We start from the raw sequence: 7,486 nt of genomic DNA, 5'->3' as shown, positions 1-7,486 counted from the left end.
CTTGAACAGTCAGTAGAGTGGGAGATCATCTTATTTCACTTGTAATCTCATTTAATAAAGGAAAATTCAAAATCACGTTATCATCATCTCTTTGTTATAAGTTAGTATTGTGTTTGGAGAGGGGCACAGACTGAAAGGCTTGAGGTAGGCAATTCACATATGGTACTGCATAAATCTTTGGGAAATAATCTGAGAAGCATGAGTTTCCTCCACACTTTTTATAAGTGAGGAAATACTGACTTCGATAGATAAAAAGTATTTATTCAAGGTCCTGCAACTAGTCTTGATTAACAATCATAAAATCAGTGTTTTCAAACAGAGCTTTGTGATTTATAGTGAGGGAAAGCATTCTATCATTATTCCTATCATTCTATGATTGTATTCCAGTTAAGGGAATTGAGTACTCGAAACTCTTTCCAACACTTTAGTAACAATTAAAGAATTAATGTCATTATTTTTATACTGTTTACTTTTCCTTTCACAAAATTTTCAATTATGTAGTATAATAAAGCAGGTGTGATATACCCTAGGTGTAAAGAGATGAAGCATAATTTTGAGACTCCAGAAATTTTCCCAGTGTCCCACAGCTGATAGAACTCCAAATATTCACTTCTCCCTGCAATATATTCATTGCTGTTTCTTCAGTTTCAACTAACTAACTGACGTTTTAATTAATTTTAACAAAAGGAAAAACAAGAGAATTATCACTGACCATCCAATTTGATCGGTTCCACATTATAAGCAATGTAGCACAATTAGTAACAGGAACAAGGATGGTTGCAGACACAGGATGAGAGCTAAAGGGCCGCAAGGGAACAAAACCCTTGTCAGAATATCTGCTTCCAAAGTCCAGTACAGAAGTTGCTATCAAATGAGGAGGTCTACAAGGTCATTCTAGAAAATCCAATTTATATATAGGAGTATGGAGATAGTAGAGAAACATTGAGCAAAACTCCTTGTTGAATAAGAACCTTCCCAATCTAAAGAACAACAATGGAGCACTTCCACCTGAAATGGAAATGGTAGGTGTATTTCTTCTTCAAGCATGATATACTCCTCTATAATTTATTTTCCTACACTTCAACTTCTGCTTTTTGAAAGCTTAGGTAACTCTGATGTTCTGAATATCAGAGCTCTTTTTCATGTAGTGGTATTAATTTTTTTCATGTTTTCTCTCTCCTAGTTCTACAATTCTTTGCTGTATACATTCATTAGCAACCCTATTATATATCTAAGGTAACAAAACAAAATGACTGTAAATATAAAATATAAAGGTGCATTTTTACAGTCATGAAAACTGAAAACATAAAAGTTAATTTTTATAGTTATGAGAACTCAAAACATATTGTGAACGTCAAAATATATTAGTCATTACCAAAGTTTTATTTCATACTTCTTTGACACTAGTGACAAATATTTGTATATTACAGCTATAACAATCATTTTTAAATATACTAAATGTTGTTATATGGAATTTTAGTGGATAGATAATTATTAAGAAATATGTTGATTTATAATTGCTGATGAAAATTACAATACAGCATTCAGTTTTCTTTTAACTGAGTAAAGACAGATTCATATTGTATGCTCACAGCCCTCTGTCAGTAATTGTCTAGGTGAAAATTAGGTTTTTCTTAGAGATAAATATGGAGAAATGACAAATGTTTTTAGAAAGTTTTTATATTGCTTATATTCCTTTTCAAGATTTGTGGTACATTTAAATGATGTTATTTGTAAGCTTGAATGTGTTATCACAAAGAGCTTTAGTTTAGACCTTCTTAAAATTCAGACATGAAATAAATGTTTCACTTACATAACCCAAAATGTAAAATAACAATTTTAAATGCACATATGTTTCAATATACAGGATTGCTGTTTGCAAGACATAAGCTTCTTAATTCGAAGAAAACCAGCAAATATATACCAGGTAAAAAACAGATTTTGTAAGATTTATTTTGAGGTGCAAAGCTGGGGTAGGAAGGCATCTGATAATCAATCTTGGCAACTTAGACTTGTAGCAGCAATACTAATCTCTACCTTCAAGTAATCATGACTGTTCTGATTCTTAAAGCTACCGTGGTAGAAGGATGTTAACAGGCTGTGTGGGGAAGCAACTGTCCCATCATTCCCCTTGTCTTCCCACTGTATCATCTTCTGTCATCCTCCTTCTCTTTACACTTTGTCATCTTCAAGCTTTTTAGAGATCACCTGTCCAGTAATGGCCTGTGGTTAGTGCTTCAGGGTATTGCTAGCACTTGCAATATCCTTCATCAAATGCCCAAAAGCTGTCCAACATGATAGTGACTGCCACTCTTTTATTCTAACATATCTGTTGGTTACTGTAGCAATGCAATTATGTCCCATAAAGCTTTCAGTGTGTAAGTCTGTCTTTGTGTTGAAACTCATTTTTACTTACACACTAGGGATAGTTAGAAGGCATTTGTAGGACTCTAATTAGGAATTCATAATTTAAAGTTGACTGATTAGTATCATAAGGCCCTTGATCAAGAATTCATATTTTCAGAGCTCCTGTATGAGCTCATTATACATCATTAAGTAAATATATAACAGACGGCTCATGATTAGCAGAATAAACATTAAAAATGTTTTATTTCAGGGGAAAAGTTATGCTCATTCTTAGGGGCTGTTAGAAAGAGTATAGAAAGCATTTATATTGCTATCCCTCTCTCTTTCTATTCTTATATTTTTCATAACCAAAGGTAGGATGGCTAATCAAAACATCAACAAATCATATTGAAATTTTTATTAAAAACTAAAAAGTTTCCTGTTGGGAAAAATTAAAAGAACTTAAGCACCAATGCCACAGAACATGTGATTGTTTTTGTTTGTCTTTGGTAACTAGATCTCCAATGGTACCAGAATCTACTCTGAGCCCTACTTTCCCAGCAATATGTCTGACGGCGGTAAGGCTAGAGAAGTATTTGATATATCTAGGAGGCAGAAACTGCCAATATTGCCTACACAAACCTGACAGTTGTTAACTGCAAATATTTGGTTAAGCCAATACATAGCAACTGTTTAACGTCAGCAGTATATATAACACTGAAAACCTTATGGGGGAAAAAGATACCATGTTCTTGTATTTACTATCATTGGGAACAATTATATAAAACTCTTCAACATATGTTCAAATGTAAGCAATATATGGGTAGTGCCCATGTGAATTCTAAACCTTAAAATTGAAAACAATATATGGTAGGCTTATGAAAAGAGAACTTTGTTGAACTAATGGAAAATTTAAGTAGCAAATCAATATGTATACACTTGCTAATTCCTAATCACACATTATAGACTAAGAACTCTAGATGGATAAGCATGTTAATGATTATATAGATATTTTCATGATTTTTAACCATCATTTTGGGGGTCCAGTGGTTGTTTTTCTGAGACAAGGAAGGCCTTATGCAATCTAGAATTACTTGCTTGCAGTAAAGCATGTAATAGACAATAACTGAATTCTGGATTCTTGTCCCTCAACCTCGCAGGTGCAGAATTTACAGGTTTGTGCCACGTGCTTAGCTTGTTATTTTTCACAGATTCATGATACATTCAAATATCTTTAATAAGCATAGCTGGCTGAAGGATTTTATTTTTCAATATCTAGTTTCCTCTAGATTCCCATTTTCTCCAGGGTAAGAATGTATGTATTTGCAATGCTAGCTCACACCCACCTCTGGAGGGTCTTCTATTCAGAACAGAAATATTGTTCGTAGGATTCTGCTGAGGATTTCTGGAATTTTTTAATGTTTATATACAAGTGTAGTAATTTTAGATTGAAAACATGTAGCCAGAGGGGGAGTTCAATTTTATATCTTAAAGTTATTGAAATGGCAAATCTAACCTTCTCTATATTGAAATAACAAGAACCATTTTTATATTTCAAAAGAATCTGACATCTTTATTCCTCTGAGACAATGATGCGCACTTTTGGATTTCTTCTTCATTTTACTGATCATTTATGCATCATGAGGTAGGTGTAACTAATTGTTGCATGAGTTCTAATTGGTTTTAATAATAAAAATACAGAGCCAGATATTGGGGTAAATGCTAAAAGATCAGAGAGATAAAAGAATAAGCTATAGCCAACTGTTACCTTGCTAACTGTTAACTCTTCAGCCAAAAGAGAGCTGAGCTTCTATCTCCTCCTGCCTACATTACTCTCTCCTCCCAGCCATATCACTTTTTGTCTGTCTGCATGGAACTCCAGCCATAAATGGTTCACTAGTGGCCAGCTCTGCCCTCTGATATACAGGAAAATTTTATCTGTTATAGAATAAACAAGATATCACCACTAGTTAGTGATAATAATTGTTTTTCTTAGAAATGATAAAAGATAAATTAGATATGAAAGTTTAGACTCATAAAGATAAATAAGACGATAGAGTATTTTCTTTAATTTTGTCAAATACAAAAGGACTAAATATTATAATTATAAATCTTGCTTGATAACCGTTTTGTTATATGTACTTTTACTTTGTTCAAATTAAAACATTTTAGTTAGACAGAAAAGAGGAGATGATGTGGGATGTCTTTATGTATACTGTGAATATGTTTTATTATCATTGGTTAATAAAAAAATGCTTTAGCCTATGCCAGGGCAGAATATAGCTAAGCATGAAATCTAAGCAGAAAGACAGGTAGAAAGAAGGGGAGTTGAAGAAGATGCTAGCAGACACCAGAGAAGTAAGATGAGAAGTGACAAGCTGTGAGCCTCACAGTAAAACATAGAATAATAAAAACTGGTTAATTTAATCTCTAAGAGATGGCTACTAATAAGTCTGAGCTAATAGGTCAAACAGTTTGCAATTAATATTAAGCCTCTGAGTGTTTATTTGAGAACTGGTGGACAGGAGAGAAACTTCTACTTACAACTAGTCATTGAATATAATTGTTCCACTGGTCATTCAAAGAAGCGATTAAAAATAATTGTTCTGAAAGAATTTTTTGTAACTTTTATTCTATTTTATTTTTTCATTCATTGAACATTTAATGTGAAATTATACAATAAGAAACTAGACACAGAGATCTGTCTATGTATGCTTGCTGAATGCTAGGATTAAAGGTGTGTGCAAACACTTCATGGCTAACTATGGCTAACTTGTGACTAACTACATATTCTGATCTTCAGGCAAGCTTTCTTTGTTACAGCACAAACAAAATATCACCACATAATCTAGTATAGCTAAATTCACCATAGTCACTATAAGTTTCATCACTACCATAGCACTAATATAATTTTAATATCCTTAATCGTAATAGTCACTAAATCCTTGGTTCTCCTTTGGTTCTGAACTCATCCATGTCCACTAGCACTACATCTTCCACCAGCTGTAGCATCTCTTCCACTTTTTGTTGTTGCTATTGCTGCCTGTAAAGCTCCTTGGAATGTGCAAACTTTACCCAGACTTTGCACTACCCAGAATACGACTATTTGATGGTATCTGTTTTTGAACAAGTTCTTTACTTAATGGCACTTGACCTATATATGTGATAAACTGGAATCCTTCTATTTCATTTTTATTTTAATCCATTGGAAGCTCAATATTTTCTTATCTCTCAAAAGGCTCCAAAAGAGTCTATGATTTGTTCCTCTGAAATATCTGACCTCAAACCACAAACAAAAACCTTCTTAGGGGTTTCGTTCCTTTTTAAAACTTTGGCCATTTGGGAATCTATCAATTTACCATGCTGTTTCTGTTCTTTCGACCAGCATCTTTGAAAAACACAAATCCCAATCTTCTTGATATTTCAGTGATAGGTTATATTTTAATTGTACATTCTACACTTTTCCAAATTTCAGTCAGATCTTTCTTGCTTGTTTCTCAGCTCATCTCTAATAAGCATTTTACAATCATCCTGCTGATTCTTCCTTCCATTGATATTGGATTCATCTGCGAATTCCTCTATGTTGCTGTACTCATTCATGTCTTCCATGGTGAGGAAGCCATGGACTAAAGGGTTCTGATGTGCAATCCCATTTATACAGCTATATTTAAAATAGCAGAGAAAGAAATTTATTTTTAAAAGTAGGTCATTGATGTATTTTTTTTTATTTTTATAAGTATTTGTTACTCTGTGTGTGTGTGTGTGTGTGTGTGTGTGTGTGTGTGTGTGTGTGTGTTTGAATTAGTTCAGGAGCACCGTAAGCATATGGAAGTCCATAAAAACTAGTCCAGGGCTTTCCATGCCTTGTAACTGGAGATAAAAGCAGCATGTACAACCATGTGTGTGCTGGGAACTGAACCAACATCATTAGTAACCAGTACATTTTCTGTTCATTTTCTCTTTACAACCTTAGAAAAACATCCTATAAAATGTTAATTAATATGTAATTTGTCTTGTTATATATAAAATATAGTTTTAACGTTGAGAAAAATTAAGAGTCCTGTAGTAAGCATAGCAGCACTGACAGGAATGGAGGACATTTTACATTCCACAAAACTTGTGCTACATCCTTGGGCCATCAGATGTTGATGAGAAAAAGAATGGGCAGAAACTTTTCTAGTACACACTGCCAGACACAATTTCAAAACTGATAATTAAACACTAGAGGGCAAACCCAATAAAATTATCTTATATATTAATTGCTTTAACTTTCTACAGGAAATATATATATATATATATATATATATATATATATATATATATATACACACACACACACACACACACACACACACACATTGGAAGACAAATTCCCAAAGCAAGTAATTAAATTGAATTTCCCTTTGAAATCTATTAGCATATTTCAGCATATTCACAATTCTTGGATGAAGTAGAGATCAGGCAGTGAGGATGGCAACACTCTTAGTGAAATTATGAATGGCTGTATTTATTTTATGTAGAGATGCCAACTCTGAATGGCACTGACAATATTAGTGATGTCTAATGATGAAAAATGAAATCACAAACAACTACAATAAAAATTTATGTATCATGAAAATTATTCACACATCTTATATACCTTTTCTTATAGCTGAACTCGCTAATGCACTTATTGTCATACATTTTAAAATTAAATGATGAGGCAAAGTAAGTCAATGACTTTCTAACTATGGTCATGTGTTGAGAGCTAAAATTTGGTTCCTCTTTCAAATTCTAAATAGATTCCATTTCTGATTCTGAAATATTTTCTTACTAATATCTGTTAAGATTCTAGAAATGGTTGAAAGAGTAGATCATATAAATGGTGAATAATTAATCTTCTGAGGTCTTATACACTTTTTGTTTTGGACCATGTATATCTCTGCCTTCATTGAAATCTTTAATCCTATGAGCACTTACTCAGGTAACTCCTACCATCATTTCTTTCCCATAATCATAGATGCAGGGTTTTATAAAATGTATAAAGATTTTCCAGGACAATTGATATCATGTCATCTCATTGACCAGATATTTCCTCCAATTAAATACTTTAAACAATTAAAAAAAAATCCCTAAAATTTAGGAGTCTTTCCTGGGTCAC

The 7,486-nt window shown here is 32.9% G+C and overlaps 1 pseudogene; it reads right to left on the bottom strand.

The window, feature by feature from the left end:
- Positions 1 to 5,163: 5,163 nt before the first annotated feature.
- On the bottom strand, positions 5,164 to 5,979 carry LOC142835640 (heterogeneous nuclear ribonucleoprotein D-like pseudogene; annotated as a pseudogene).
- Positions 5,980 to 7,486: the final 1,507 nt, after the last annotated feature.

The sequence above is a fragment of the Microtus pennsylvanicus genome, chromosome 15 (assembly GCF_037038515.1).
Source record: "Microtus pennsylvanicus isolate mMicPen1 chromosome 15, mMicPen1.hap1, whole genome shotgun sequence".
NCBI lineage: Eukaryota > Metazoa > Chordata > Mammalia > Rodentia > Cricetidae > Microtus > Microtus pennsylvanicus.
This window is presented reverse-complemented; position numbering and strand designations above follow the sequence as displayed.